A 15906-nucleotide genomic window follows, 5' to 3' on the forward strand; every position below is an offset into this window, starting at 1 on the left:
GGCCAACACTTCCCCATAGATCTGATGTGAGAGTGGCCAAGTCTTCTTCGTAAGCCTGGGCTGGGGAGAGATGTATCTCTGCAAACAGATTGGTCTGGAAGCAATTCTGTTTCAGAAACATTTTTAAAATAGGAGATAGCGCAGGAGAGAAAGCTTTTTCCATTTTTTTTCCTCAGTTTATTCATTGCCTTTCACTGTCTCATACAAAAATAAAATTATGGGCAATTTTAGGCATTTAATTTGATTTGATTTAATATTGTCCCATGTATTAGTATACAGTGAAAAGTATTGTTACCTGTGCGCTATACAAAGCATACCATTCATAGAGTACATGGGGGAGAAGGAAAGGAGAGGGTGCAGAATATAGTGTTACAGTCACAGCTAGGGTGTAGAGAAAGATCAGCTTAATATTTGATTTATTATTGTCACATATTGGGATACAGTGAAAAGTATTGTTTTTGGTGTGCTATACAAAGCATACCGTTCATAGAGAAGGAAAGGAGAGGTTGCAGAATGTAGTGTTACAGTCATAGCTAGGATGTAGAGAAAGATCAGCTTAATATAAGGTAGGTCCATTCAAAAGTCTGACAGCAGCAGGGAAGAAGCTGTTCTTGAGTCGGTTGGTACGTGACCTCAGGCTTTTGTATCTTTTTCCCTGATGGAAGAAGGTGGAAGACAGAATGTCCGGGGTGCGTGCAGTCCTTAATTATGCCGGCTGCTTTTCTGGCCCAGCATTCTCTGACCTCGCCCATGATTGGGATTCTCCAGTCCTAGCGTGGGGAAATGGCATTTTGTCTGAGCGCCAAACCCTCCGTTCTCAGTGGCAGCAACAGCGGGGCGTGTGAGACCAGAGAATTCTGGCCAAGCTTTGTAAATGTGCCAATTGTGTTAATATATTAGAATTAAAGTGCGGGTAATCGCAGAAAGGAATTAAATTGGTTAATGCCCTCATTGAATTATTGGAACGTTCTTGCTTTCTTATACCCCACTGCTTACTTCCAATTCCTTAATGTCTGTTTATTTCAAATATTCGCACCCTAAATCAAACACAGTACTTTGAAAAATTGCCATAACATGGATAGTCCACTGGGTGGTGACAAAACATACCAAATGCTCCCACTTGCAGCATTGGATATCAGAGTTGTAATAATCCCCAAAACTAAACAGTATTTGCTTTTCAATTTCCCCTGGCTGTGAGGCCTCAATCAGGGCTGCAGATTGTAGCTCCATTGGCATTCAAATTGAAATTATAAAAATATGTACGACCACGAGACATTGAAGCAGAAGTAGGCACACAGGTTGACACGGCTGCCTCACAGCACCAGGGACCCGGGTTTGATTCCCGACTTGGGTCACTGACTGTGTGGAGTCTGCATGTTCTCCCTGTGTCTGCGTGGGTTTCGTCCGGGTGCTCCGCTTTCCTCCGACAGTCCAAAGATGTGCAGTGTAGGGAGATTGGCCAAGCTAAATTGCCCCTTAATGTCCAAAGATGTGTAGGTTAGATGGATTGGCCATGCTAAATTGCCCCTTAATGTCCAAAGATGTGTAGGTTGGGTGGATTGGCCATGCTAAATTGTCCCTTAGTGTCCAAAGATGTGCAGGTTAGGTGGATTGGCCATGCTAAATTGTCCCTTAGTGTCCAAAGATGTGCAGGTTAGGTGGATTGGCCATGCTAAATTGTCCCTTAGTGTCCAAAGGTGTACAGGTTAGGGTGGATTGGCCATGGCAAATTGTCCCTTAATGTCCAAAGATGTGCGGGTTAGGTGGATTGGCCATGCTAAATTGTCCCTTAGTGTCCAAAGATGAGCAGGTTAGATGGATTGGCCATGGCAAATTGCCCCTTAATGTCCAAAGATGTGCGGGTTAGGTGGATTGGCCATGCTAAATTGTCCCTTAGTGTCCAAGGGACTAGCTAGGGTAAATGCAATCGGTGATGGGGATAGGGCCTTCGTGGGATTGTGGTTGGTGCAGACCTGATGGGCTGAATGGCCTCCTTCTGCACTGTAGGGACTCTATGATTCTAAGAAGGAGAGAGACACAGAGTTAAAGTGATTTGCAAAAGCAGCGAATGCAATGTGAGGAAAAAGCTTTTCACACATCACTTGGTCACAAGGGAAGATGCTGCTCTGTTTTTTGGGGGGGGTCAGAGGGTAACAGCTTGATGTTCAAAGGCACTGGTGCAGCAGAGCATCATGGTCAAATGGGTAGCAAACAGATCACCCACACAATATGAAAGCAAACTGGAAACAAACCTTGGATAAAGAACTCTGAGAGCGATAGCCACATGCTTATTCTGAGTCGATTTGACAGGAGTTGTACTCTCATTCATGAACTTGGAGTTTCAGAAATCTGCTTTTTAACCTTGTCCCCATCTTCAATTTCACTGATAGGGGCCCAGGGCAGCTTCCTCCGCAACGCTCGTCACATTGCAAGCGAGACCAGAAAATTTGGCATTCCAGCCACAACTCTCACCGGAACTGGAAAATCCCAGCCTGCCAACGAAGACAGAAGGTTCCGGCGTCTGAGTGGCATTTCTGATCTTCGGGAAACATTGTGGCCTCTTTAGATATTTTAAATATCGGAACAGATTGGGGGACATCCGAACTTCCTTACCAGAACATTCCGGATAGGTTAATGCCAGTTAACACAGAGAGGTTGGTCAGTTGGAACCGGAGAGAAGGGATGAGGGAAATACATTCCAAATGGGAGAACATGACGTGAATGGAAAGGTGTCTGTCAGTTGGTTCAATGTGGAGTGATGCCAATGGCGCAGGTTCAATTCCCGTACTGCCTGAGGGGCTTTTATTCATTTGTGGGACGTGGGCGTCGCAGGCTGGCCAGCATTTATTGCCCATCCGTAGTTCGTAGAATCATAGAATCCTACAGCGCAGAAGGAGGCCATTTGGCCCATTGAGTCTGCGCCAACCACAATCCCACCCGGACCCTATCCCCACAACCCCATGCATTTACCCTAGTTCGTCCCCCTGACACTAAGGGGCAATTTACCATGGCCAATCCACCCTAACCTACACATCTTTGAACACTAAGGGGCAATTTAGCATGGCCAATCCACTAACCTACACATCTTTGGACACTGAGGGACAATTTAGCATGACCAATCCACCTAACCTACACATCTTTGGACACTGAGGGACAATTCAGCATGGCCAATCCACCCAACCTACACATCTTTGGACACTAAGGGGCAATTTAGCATGGCCAATCCACCTAACCTGCACGTCTGTGGGAGGAAACCAGAGCATCCGGAGGACACCCATGCAGACATGGGGAGAATGTGCAGACTCTGCACAGATAGTCACCCAAGCTGGGAATTGAACCCGGGTCCCTGGCGATGTGAGGCAGCAGTGCTAACCACTGTGCCCTTGAACTGACTGGCTTGCTGAGCCAGTTCAGATGGCAGTTGAGAGTGAACTACATTATTCTGAGTCTGGAGTCCCATGTAGGCCAGACCGGTTAAGGACAGCAGATTTCATTCCCTAAAGGACATTAGTGAACCAGATGGGTTTTCCCAACAATGATTTCATGGTCACCAGTCGATTCTTAATTCCAGATATCTTTTATTGAATTCAAATTTCACCAACGGCCATGGCGGGATTCGAACCCAGGTCCCCAGAACATGTTCCCTCTCATAAAAGGACCATGAAGGTGAGGGACATTTAAAGTGATTTGCAAAAGAAGCAAATGCAAAGTGAGGAAAAAGCTTTCCACACACCACTGTGGTCACAAGGGAAGGTGCTGCTCTGTTTTTGAGGGGTCAGGAGGTAACAGCTTGACGTTCAAGGACACCGGTGCATCATGGTCAAATGGGAAGCAAACAGGTCACTGAGTTTCCGAATTAATAGTCCAGCGATAATACCACAAGGCCATCGCCTTCCTGGTTATCCATGAAGGTCCCAGCTTCTCAACCTTGCCCCTCGCCCGAGCTGTGCTGACCCTCAGGTTAAACCACCACCTCTCCCCACTCAAAGGGGGAAGCGTCCCATGGTATTCTGGGACTATGACATTTAGGACACTGAGCTCAGATCAGCTGACCAAAATCTTGGTCAATGAGGTGGGCTTTAAGGAGTCTTAAAGGAGGAAAGTGAGGTCGAGAGAGGTGGAGAGGTTTAGGGAAGGAGTTCCAGAGCTTGGGGCCCAGGCAACTGAAGGCATGGCCGCCAATGGTGGAGCGTTTAAAATGGGGGATTGCTCAAGAGCCAGAATTATACATTAACCATCGCAGAACTAATTCAAAATAAAGTACATTGCATTCATTTGGGGGTTTTTTTGCCCCCACATTTGTAGTCTTTGGGACTTCCATTATTTTCCCTTGTTAGAGAGTGGATATGTTTAACACGATACTTACCAGTTACGCTCGGCAGGCATTTCCAGCTAACTAAAGACTCAGATGATCCTTCAGGAAGCCTTAGTTCCCTGGGCAGTAAGGAATGACCTCCCCCATTTCCAACCTACCGAGGATTTTGACTTCTGAAGTGGTCCGGTTGTCACTTCAGTGGCAAAGAGGCAATTTTGAGGCTTACAGGCCTTGATTCGAATCCGACTGGCGGTCAGAGAATTGGCATCCTGAGGTAGTTGGCCTGTTTTAGGCCTAAAATGTTAGGCCGACTAACAGGCCGGTGTCATCCAGTCCCATCAGTCACACAGAAATGGATGCTAAATCATGATTGGGATCCCCTTTTGACTAGGCCGCCTGTACGAACAAAATAACTGAAAGAAGCAAAGAATCCATTTTCAATTCAAATAATCTTCTTTAACGCTGCTTAATGTTGTTTGGAAATAGAACCATTTGCTTCGAGGTAGACCTGAACAGGTGAAAACTGGCACTGAAAAGGTATGATATAAAAACATCACATACAATACATACCAATGAGGTAGAAATGGTATTAGATACAGGAAAGCGTGTAAAGAATAAAGCTTCTCAAATGAGTATTATTTTATGAACCGATGCTTTGAAGATGTGAACATCTTTTAACCCCATTCCGAACACCATTCCATTCTTTAATAAACTTGTCAAATATTCTCTCGGGACAAAAAGTTTTTTGGCACTTCACAGGTTTTACATGCTTTCACCTCTGCACATTTCTAAAACAGAACCGTGGAATTGTTACAGTGACGAAGGGGGCCATTTGGCTCACCGCACCTGTACTACCTCGCTGTGAGAACAACTCACCCCAGCAACCCCATCCTCGCAGCCCTGTGATTTCTTATCTCTCTTCAAATAATGGTCCAATTTTCATTTGGAACCCATGATTGAATCTGTCTCCACCACACTCTCAGACAGTACATTCCAGATCCTAACCACTCACTGTGTGTGAAAGATTTTCACCTCATTGTATCTCCATCTTAAATCTGTGTCCCTCCAGTTCCTGATCCTTCCACCAATGGGAACAGTTTCTCTCTATTCTGTCCAAACACTCCTTATAATTTTGAACACCTTTATCAAATCCCCTCTCAACTTTTCTCCAACAATTACCACTCCAGCTTCTCCAGTCTAATTAAAATTCCTCATCCCCAAAGTCATACCAACCTGTCCTGGTCCCTCCATGCCCACACTATAGTTAAGAAAGACTTCCAATGCCACTACTTTCACAAGAGGCTAAGGAAATTTGGCATGTCTGCTACGACTCTCACCAATTTTTACACGTACACCGTAGAAAGCATCCTTTCTGGTTGTATCACAGCTTGGTATGGAGTCCTGCTCTGAGCAAGACCGCAAAAAACTAAGAAGTTTGTGAATGTAGTCCAATCCATCACGCAAACCAGCCTCCCATCTACTTCCTGCTGCCTCGGCAAAGCAGCCAGTGTAATTGAGGACCCCACACACCCCGGACATTCTCTCTTTCACCTTCTTCCATCGGGAAAAAGATACAAAAGCCTGAGGTCACGTACCGACCGACTCAAGAACAGTTTCTTCCCTGCTGCTGTCAGATTTTTGAATGGACCTACCTTGCATTAAGCTGATCTTTCTCTACACCCTAGCTATGACTGACACTACATTCTACACCCTCTCCTTTCCTTCTCCGCTATGTACTCTATGAACAGTATGCTTTGTCTGTATAGTGCGCAAGAAACAATACTTTTCACTGTATCCCAATACATGTGACAATAATAAATCAAATCTAATCATACTTGTAAATTCTTTTCTTCACCCCTTTGCCTTCTGAGAGGATAATGTTTAGTTTGGCTTTGAGTTTAGTCAACATGAGTCCTTATTTTTTCTAGTTACCTCAAAGGTTCACGCGAGATACAGAAGTACACACACCAGGACATGGACAAACAAAGTGGATGGGTGGAATTTCGTCACACTGATGGCTGTCTTGTACATCCATTTGAGAATCAGTTGACGAACTCCCGTCAGTTCAATGGGGGATGCGCCGATGGAAACACGTGACCTTCAGGCACTTAGCTGGCTACCTTTGGGGCTTTTCCCGTGATGGAGGTCCCCAACAGTGGGAGTCCAGCCCGCCGAGAGCTGCCGGTTGATGGCAATTCGTCCGTATGACTCTCCCTCAGAGCTGAAGAGAGGTAGAATGTGATGAATTATATAGTTGGAAGTGGAGCAGAGTCGGAGGTCAGGGTTCAGTCGGAGCTGAGAAGAGATTGGCAAAGGTGCCATGGACACAAGATGGAAGGAGTGTTAATGGTAGTGTTAAGGTACTACTAGCAGCATGAAGGTAAGATCTCAGAGTGTGTTAATAGGAAAACAAGGCATACAAAACTAACGAACAGACAGCCCTGTGGGGGAGGGGTTTGCGTTGAGACAATCCCAAAGCAAATAAAAAGCACAAACAACAGGGCCAGGATGGAGGGGAGAGGTCACCAGTGTACAGTTGTCGAACTCAGTGTTGAGTCCTAAGGGCTGTAAAGTGGCTAATGGGAAGGTGAGGTGCTGCACCTCCAGCATGCGTTGGGCTTCACTGGAGCATTGCAGCAGGCCGAGGCCAGATACGTGGGCAAGGTGGCGAGGCGGAGTGGCAACCGACAGCTCGAAGGCATTCTGCAAAGCAGTCACCCAGCCTACCTGCCCCCCGATGCAGAGGAGGTGCCATTGGTGGTGGTGGGCACAGTCAACCAGATTGCTCCACGTGAGGTGTAGCTTCACCTGAGAGGAGTGTTCGGGAGCCTTGGACTGGACAGTGAAGGGGGAGGTGGCAAAGGGGGGTAGGGATGGCACCCTCCACCATTGCATACCATTTGCTTTCATTGCGATTAAACTCTTGATTTGCCTAATCTTAAACTGCTCCCTTACAGTGAGTTCACTGCATTCCTTTGAGGTTAGTCGGAAAGATTGTTAAAAAGAAAACAACACAAAGTTAAGGGTCTGATTATAAAACAGCCAACACAAACAGCCTTAAAGCACAACCGCACATTTTAAGAAAAATAGTCATTTTGATTAATTTGTGTCATAATTACATCAGAATGTATGACGGCTTAAACATCGACCAATGTTGGAAACTCGATTAGCACTGACAAAAATATCATCAGTGGATTCCTCTATCGTGTGATTTTGGTGATGTTTTAGAGAATCTCGAAGTCTGGTTGCATCGACCTTTGGGTGCCTGGCCGTACACTGTTCAAACTCCAATGGGGACGTGCAAGGAGCCTTGGATCTTGTAGATGGCGCTGTGGGAGGAGGTTTCTGCTCCACTTTGTCGAGCTGGCACTCCTGGTCCCTAAAACAGGCACCCTCGTCATGTACCCATTCGTGTTGCCGTCTTCGGAGTGTGGGGCAGTGGGGGGAAGGGGGCCTCGTCCTTTGTTCCCCCCCTTCAGCTGCCCCTCCCCCCTTCCCCAGAGAGGTTCACGGTCAGACACAAGTCCCAAACGCCTTGCTCCATTCTGTGTACAGCTGCAGCTCCTTCCGCGAGACGGTGGGCTGAACCTTGCGAAGGGCGTTCTCGAAGTCCTGGTAGGCGGTGGGCTGGAGCGGCGCCGTCAAGCCTTGTCGGCACCCGAGGGCCGCCTGGCGACAGAGCTGCACGAGGTCGCTCCCAGAATACCCCTCTGTGCGCTGGACAATGGAGCCAATCTCCCCGTCGCTGAGACAGTGGTCTTGTTGGGAGAGGCCATAGGTTAAAATCTGGCGTCTCGCGATGCTGTCGGGTGGGGAGATATAAAGTCGTTTTACAAAGTACCTGTGGATGGTCTCTTCAATGTCATCGGGATGCCTTGTACCTCCGATGACAATAATGTGGTCACTCCTCGAGTTCACGACGCCTTCGACGTGGGACAGTAATTTGGCTTTAATGGCATTGAGATGGATGCCCCCTTCGCCTGCCGTGTCAGAAAGCATGGCATCGAGTTCGTTGATAAAGATAACGGATGGTTGACGGGAGCGGGCGATGAGAAACATCGCCTGTAAGATCATCTCACCTTCTCCCTTCCACTTGGAGATGAAGGATGTCCCACTGACCTTGAGGAAGGTTGCCCCAAGGTAGGTGGCAATGCATCGCGTCAGCAAGGTTTTGCGGCTACCGCGTGGCCCAAAGAGCAGAATGCTTTTGGGTGGCCCGCCCCCACCGCTGTAAGCTCCGGGCCTCATTAAGGGCCACAGCACCTGCTGTTCGATCACCGCTTTGGCCGTATCCAACCCAGCAATGTCGCCCCATTGGACTGGAGGGCCGCAATCAACAATTTCATTGGTCACCAAATTCAGGAGTTGTGAATCCAGGCTTTTCAATTGGTCCTCTAACTGGTTGCTCGTAGGAACGGGCTCAACTCTCCGGAGCTGGTGACTAAGCACGTGGCCATGGTTATCTCCTCCTCCTCCATTCGGGGCAAACTTTGCAAAGGCCTCATTGGGCTGGAGATCCTCACCACGACACGGGAGGGCCATCACCCCTCTCTGCTCCTGTTCACCGTACCTGCCAACGAGGTCAACCGCAATGTGCCTTTTGCCCTTAAATTCCCCGGGCAGTGACCCATCATCCCTGCTGAACCCGTCACCCTTGACTGGCAGCTGGTACGAACCCAAAGGAACCCTTTGCTGTCCATTGCCGTATCTCCTGTGTCGAACGGCGCGCTCGCCCTCCTTTGCTGCTGGAGCCCTACTCTTCAAAAAGCCACTGTCCGGTGCTGCCGGAACTGGGGTCACGTCGCGGCTTTGGTAATCGTAACCCGGGACAGCAGAAGGCCGGGGCGAGGGAGGAAGAGTGATGGGGGCCATGATACCTGAAGGTAAATAGGAAGACGGTAGATGTGCCCCAACGTAGCCAGTGCTTGGTTGGCAAGGGTAAGTGTTTGAAGGGTAGTTGTACAATGGGCTGACCCCAACCAGAGCTGAACTGTAAGGTGGGACCATAGCGGGTGGGGGGTGCGCTGGCTGTAGGAAGCTTGAGCTGTTTATAGACGAAGTGTGGGAGGACGGAACTGCTGATACCGTTTGACTGGAGTAACCCGGGGACAAATAAGTTCCGTTGTACCCTGATGCGTATTCCTGAGATTGAAGGCTTGATTGAATACTTGGGAGGGTGGCAGGACCACACGTGTTACTTGGATAGTGAGGTTCGGGGTGACTATTGGTTACGATAGGGGAGCCGCCTATCCCAGCACCACCATCGCCTGGTGGGAGGGTGGAATTACCTCCCGCTTTGGTGCTGGAAAGGCCATCGTGCAGCGAATTCCCAGAGTACGCACCATCGATATGAAGTGACATTGGCCAGATCTCGTTCTCGTTCTTTGCTTCGTTAGCCGGCCCGAGCGACCCATCCGCGTAAGCAGTCAGTTCCGCTCTCTCGTACGAAGCATGCATGAAGCCGGAATACTTCTCCGCAAACCTTTTCAGCAGGTTGGAGGCAGTCAGTGCCGACATGTCGCCGTTGGCCCATACGTAATGGTGACGTGGCCTATTGGGGTCGTTGCCCTCGGCTTTGTGAGCCAGAGTGGATGTTGTAAGAGAGATATCAAGGTATTCCTCTGGCCTCTGGCCATGCTCCGGGGTCCAATACATCTTCTTCGACAGGCCTGGAACGTAACAAAATACATCATGACCCACATCTTCAAGCACCAATGCACGCAGTGAGACGTTCCAAGTTATCAAAACAAGTTATCCAGTTACCCAGTTGTCAGAGTTGAATGGTACTGCCCATGTGGTCTCTCCCTTCAATATCAGACTATTTCTCAGGCTATTTGGTAACCATGCTCACTTTTCCAATTTGTTTTACGTGGGCGTCGCTAGCCAGAGCCGGCATCTGTTACCCGTCCCTAATCACCCCTGAGAAGATGGTGCTGAGCTGCCATCTTGAATCGCTGTAGAACACTCACACTGCAAACTGGTTCAATATCAATCAATGCCAATATCGATCTAGGCCCATTTCAGAGTGCATTGAAGAATCCGTACTGTGGGTCTGGAGTCTATGTAGGCCAACCAGGCACTTCCTTCCCTAAAGGGCATTAGTGAACAAGATGAACTCCCTCCCTAACAGCACTGTGGGTGTACCTACACCACGTGGACTGTAGCGGGTTCAAGGTGGTAGCTCACCACTGCTTTTTCAAGGGGCAATTAGGGATGGGTAATAAATGCTGGCCTAGCCAGCGACACCCATGTCCCACGAAGGAATATATTTATTAAAAATTGCTTCCTTTCTAATTTCATGCTGGAAAATGTTACAGTTAAGGGTGAGAGTGAATTGTGTAAAGTAACAACTCTGTTCTGCAACACTATTTAAATAGAAAGAATTGCATTACATTCAGGGAGTGAAGTGAAGGAAAGGTTAGTGTCGAGGCCGCTCATCATTGGTCATTGGCAATGAACTCACCAGCAACATCTAGTGGACTGACGAAGCAACACATCAGTCACAGGCCAGCCAATCAGAAAACCTTGGCGCACATTGTCCTCTCATTGTCCACGTTGGCAAAATGGCAGGCGCCAGTCTCAAATGTTGCAATAGTAAAGAAAGGCATGCATTTGTGTAGCACCTTTCATGACTTCAGTGTGCCGCAAAGTGCTGTGAAGCCGGCGGAGCCCCCCAGAAAGTGACAGTTGCAAACGTGGGCAACGCCGCAGCCCGATTTGCGCACAGCAAGATCCCGTGAGCCGCAATGAAAGCGCAGCTGACGGGGCAAGTCACTAATGAACAAGAGTTCCTCCTTCACGGACAGCCTGAAAAATACTTAGCGAGGTTTTCGTTAAAAAGTCCATGCACAATTCAACAGCAGTGACAGATAATAGGAAAGCACGTTTATTTTTAGTAGGGGTCATTCTTGGCATGATATACTTAACAAAGGACAATATCTTGGTGTTTATAATCACCCAGGCCCCCTCAACACCCTCTGAGTTCATCTTGCTCACATGATCCCTCGACCTAAATCTCGCCAATCATCTGAAGCTCAAAATGCCCCTCCTCACATTGACCCTACATCTTTCAAATATGCTCCCTGTCCAAAAAAAATCCTTGGCCATGCCCTCCTTGAAAACAGCTTGTGGGAATTTGGAACAGAATCATGGAATTCCGACCAGTGCACAAGGAGGCTATTTGGCCCATTGAGTCTGCACCCACCGCAATCCCATCCAACCCCTATTCCCGTAACCCCACATATTTACCCTGTGAATCCCCCTGATGTAAGGTCAATTTTGGCATAGCCAATCAACTTAACCCGCACATCTTTTGGACTGTGGGAGGAAACCGGAGCACCCGGAGAAAACTCACACAGACACAGGGAGAACGTGCAGACCCCACACAGGCAGTGACCCAAGGCAGGAATTGAACCAGGTCTCCAGTGCTGTGAGGCAGCTGTGCTAACCACCATGCCACTATGCCGCACTACCTGGGAAGGTAGTGAAGGCCGGAAACCTTACAACCTTGAGCACTTGAAACGTCAAGGATATGCAGCAAGTGCTGGAAAACGGGATTGTTCCTGCAGACTAGATGGGTTGAAGGGCCTTTCCTGCGCTATATGACTCTATGGGCCCGATTTTCCCATCAGCACTCAGCCCCATAGCCAGGAAATCCCACCCGAGGTCTACCTTCGCATAGTCTGTCCCACCCGCTATGATTCTTGTCATGGGCGGGATGAGAAAATCCCACTCTCTGAACTCTCTCATCTCCCACTTCCCTTTCTTCAAATTCCTTGGACAGGTAACCCCTTCCCAAAGTCATGCGCATCCCTCCCTCCGAGGATGGATCTGTATGGGTCGGCCCTGTTCAGTGCCCTCCCGCAACATTGCCACCTAATGCCGGAGGCAGCGCTGGAATAAAATGATGTTATTTGACTCTCTCAAACAGACTCCCATCCCTGCCAAGCTGAAATGGCGCAAATCAAAGTCACAAAGGTGTGGCCCATCCTTCTTGATTCCTCTCCAGCTGCTGACTGCACTATCGTTCACTGACAAGTGTGAGCCTTGGGGCTGGGATGCACAACGCTCTATCCTCAGCTGACAAGATGGCAGCTCTGTGCTGCATAATGTTGCTTATGAGGGGGCCTCATCATTGAACATGAATGAGAAGCAGCTTCAACACATGAAAGGCCATGCTTTGCAGGCCACGCGCAATGTTCCCTTTGTGATGATACTGTGCCTTTAAGAAAAGTATTTGTGTCATGTTTCTTGTGCAGGTTTTTCTTTTAACCATCTGCTCTAACACCAGTGCCACTTGGTCTGCATCCAACAGCGCCTGTTGTTACTGCAGCAGCATAATTGTTCCTAACTGCTGGAATGTTTGTTTTAATCTGGACTAATGCTGCTCTGTTATTTTAGCGCCACCCCTGGGGCTTTGCAGAGTAGGGGTTGATGGACAGAAAATCATGTGACTAGGTGGAGCTAGGCTAACACAGAGAAATCGAGCTTAGATGCTGCTTGGAGTTGCTCGAGAGCAGCGCCTCTCTTTCCCTTTCTCGGGGGATGGAGACTGGAATTTGCTAAGAAACGAGCCTGTTTCCCTGAGATTCCTCGGGAATGAGGGTCAGAAGACAGGCGGCTGTCTGGGTCTTTGTCCAGAGGTGTTAAAAGGCTGGAAATCTAGCATCCATGTGAGCGTGTCTGTTTTTGGTGCGAACTGGTTCTGAATAAGGGATTTATGTCTATGGGGATATTGCTTAAATTGGAACTATAGAGATGGATAGATAAGAATTGTACCTTGTCCTGTTTAAGTATTTAAAAGCTAGGCTAATTCTTTTTGTTTTATTTTAGTTGGATTGTTAAATAAAGCGTGGTTTAATAAAAACTTCCTGGTGAGTTAATAGAATCACACTTAACCCTAATCCTAATCCTCCCCCATTCCTTAATGTTCTTGGGTGACTCTGGAGGTGGCTACCTGAAGAGAGTCAAGGGCTAATAAGTTTTCTTCCAGTTCAGGCTGTGCCTTTTATATTAAGGTGCAATCAATGAATCAGTATCAACATGTTGTGAAGAGAAAAAATAAGGTTACGGACATGCTGTCAGTCCAGCTCGCATTTAGTGACTGCACATCACAAAGCTACACTGTTGCAGTAACATATCGTGCCTTGAGCAAGTGCGATGCTGAAGCCTGGGTCAGCATGCAATGCTTATGTAGGAGCCAGAAAGGTCATTCCACCTGAAAGCAATTATTTTGGATTTAGAATTCCTACAGTGCAGAAGGAAGCCATTTGGCCCATCAGCTCTGTACCAACCACAATCCCGCCCTATTTCTGTAACCCCACACATTTACCCTGCTAATCCCCCTGACGCTAGAATCAGTTTTATCATGGCCAATGCACCCTAACCTGCACATCTTTGAACAGTGGCAGGAAACCGGAGCACCTGGAGGAAACCCACACAGACATGGGGAGAACGTGTAGACTCCGCACAGACAGTGACCCAAGCCGGGAATTGAACCCAGGTCCCTGGCGCTGTGAGGCAGCAGTGCTAACCACTGTGCCACCCCCTTTTTTTCGTTTAGACAGGATGTTGCCTGGTCTCGAGGGTGTTGGCTATGAGGAGAGGTTGGATAAACTGGGATTGTTTTCACTGGAAAGACGGAGGCTGAGGGGAGACCTGATAGAGGTCTACAAAATGATGAGGGGCGGGTGGATAGTCAGAGGCTTTTTCCCCAGGGTGGAAGGGTCAATTACAATGGGGCACAGGTTCAGGGTGAGAGGGGGAAAGTTTAAGGGAGATGGGAAGTTTCCCACACAGAGTGGTGGGTGCCTGGAACGTGCTGCCAGAGGAGGTGGTGGAAGCAGGAACATTAACAACATTTGAGAGGCAGCTGGATGGGTACGTGAATAGGGAGGGAATAGAGGGATACGGACTGAGTAAGGGCAGAAGGTTTACTTTTAGTTTAGTTAGGGCATCATGAACGGCACGGGTTTGGAGGACCGAAGGGCCTGTGCTGGGCTTTCCTTTGTTCTTTGTTCTAACGCGGACACTGACAGGAGGCAACAGTAGGTAGAGAACTGATAACTTACCTACATGATAATACAGTCCGAGAACTAAATTAAGTAAGTATCATTTTAAGACATATAGGTTGATATTTTAAATGCATTTCAAAGTATTTTACTGTGATTGGACGCAAGGTACCGAAAAGTGTATTGGGGGCATTGAAAAGTTTAAGAACCAATTGGCCTGGGAGCCTTAGCGAGTTTACTATCTCGGAGAGGGGACACATTTTGAAACTTTAATGAATAATTGGTTCGCAGCTCAGACGCAGATTAGGCACAATTTTGGACGCAAGAATAAATGTCTAATCAAAATTGGTGGTGAGCTGGTGGGAAACCTCCATGTTGGCCATTATAGTAATGGCTGCCGTATCCAGGCAACGGGGAAGTAATCAAGCTGGAGCGGGAATAAGATTCAGTTAGTAACGGACAAATAAGAATCATAGAATCCTACGGTGCAAAAAGAGGCCATTTGGCCCATCGAGTCTGCGCCAACCACAATCCCACCCAGACCCTTTCCCCATAATGCCACACCTTCACCCTAGCTAATCCCCCTGACACTAAGGGGCAATTTAGCATGGCCAATCCACCTAACCCGCACATCTTTGGACACTAAGGGGCAATTTAGCACAGCCAATACACCTAACCTACACATCTTTCGGACTGTAGGAGGAAACCGGAGCACCAGGAGGAAACCCACACAGACATGAGGAGAATGTGCAAACTCCACACAGACAGTGACCCAAGCCAGGAATTGAACCCAGGGCCCTGGTGCTGTGAGGCAGCAGTGCTAACCACTGTGCCACTGTACCACCCGTACCATTATGAAACTATTATGCTGGAAAGTACTGAGCAATTGGCTGCATTGTCTGACAGACTTACTTTGATGTATTGATATTAAATAAAATTGCTTTTATAGAATCCCTACTGTGCAGAACGGCTTCACTGGAACGTCATCAAACAAAATTGGAGGCAGGTAAGGAGATATTACGTCACCAAAACCTTGGCCAAAGACGTCAACTTAAGGAGTGTCTTAAAGGGGGGGTGAGTGAGGTCAAGAGGGGTGGAGGGGTTTAGGAAGGGAATTCCAGAGTCTGGGGCTCAGGCAGGTGAAGGCACGGCCGCCAATGGCGGAACGATTAAAATCAGGATGGTTAGGAGGCCGAAATTGGAGGTGCGCAGAGATCTGGGAGGCCACAGGAGGTTACAGAGACAGGGAAGCATGACTCCCCGGAGGCGTCTGTAAATAAGGATGAGAGCTTTGAAATTGAGTTTGACTGGGCCCCGGTGTAGGTTGGGAAGGGGTGCGGGCAGTGAGTATCTTGTTCCCTTCACGCTGTCACTGAATACCTCAATACGGAACACCTCATGCACCCAAACACCTCTTTCCCTCCTGTCTCCCCTGTGCAGAAAGTCAGGTGTATTAAGCCTGCAGTCCCAGGATATCCAGAACTCAACACTGCTCTATCTCCGAGTGTCACTTCCGCCTTCAGGGTTGTCCTGTGCGGCAGGATCAGCCAGATGAATTCCATCAGCCGTTAAAAACATCTC

The 15906-nt window shown here is 48.2% G+C and overlaps 1 pseudogene; it reads right to left on the reverse strand.

Annotated features, from left to right (window-relative positions):
- Positions 1-7828: 7828 nt before the first annotated feature.
- LOC145361979 (fidgetin pseudogene) lies at positions 7829-9970 on the reverse strand (annotated as a pseudogene).
- Between the last annotated feature and the right edge of the window lie 5936 nt (positions 9971-15906).

Source organism: Carcharhinus amblyrhynchos, chromosome X (assembly GCF_965287045.1).
Source record: "Carcharhinus amblyrhynchos chromosome X, sCarAmb.v2.hapA, whole genome shotgun sequence".
NCBI lineage: Eukaryota > Metazoa > Chordata > Chondrichthyes > Carcharhiniformes > Carcharhinidae > Carcharhinus > Carcharhinus amblyrhynchos.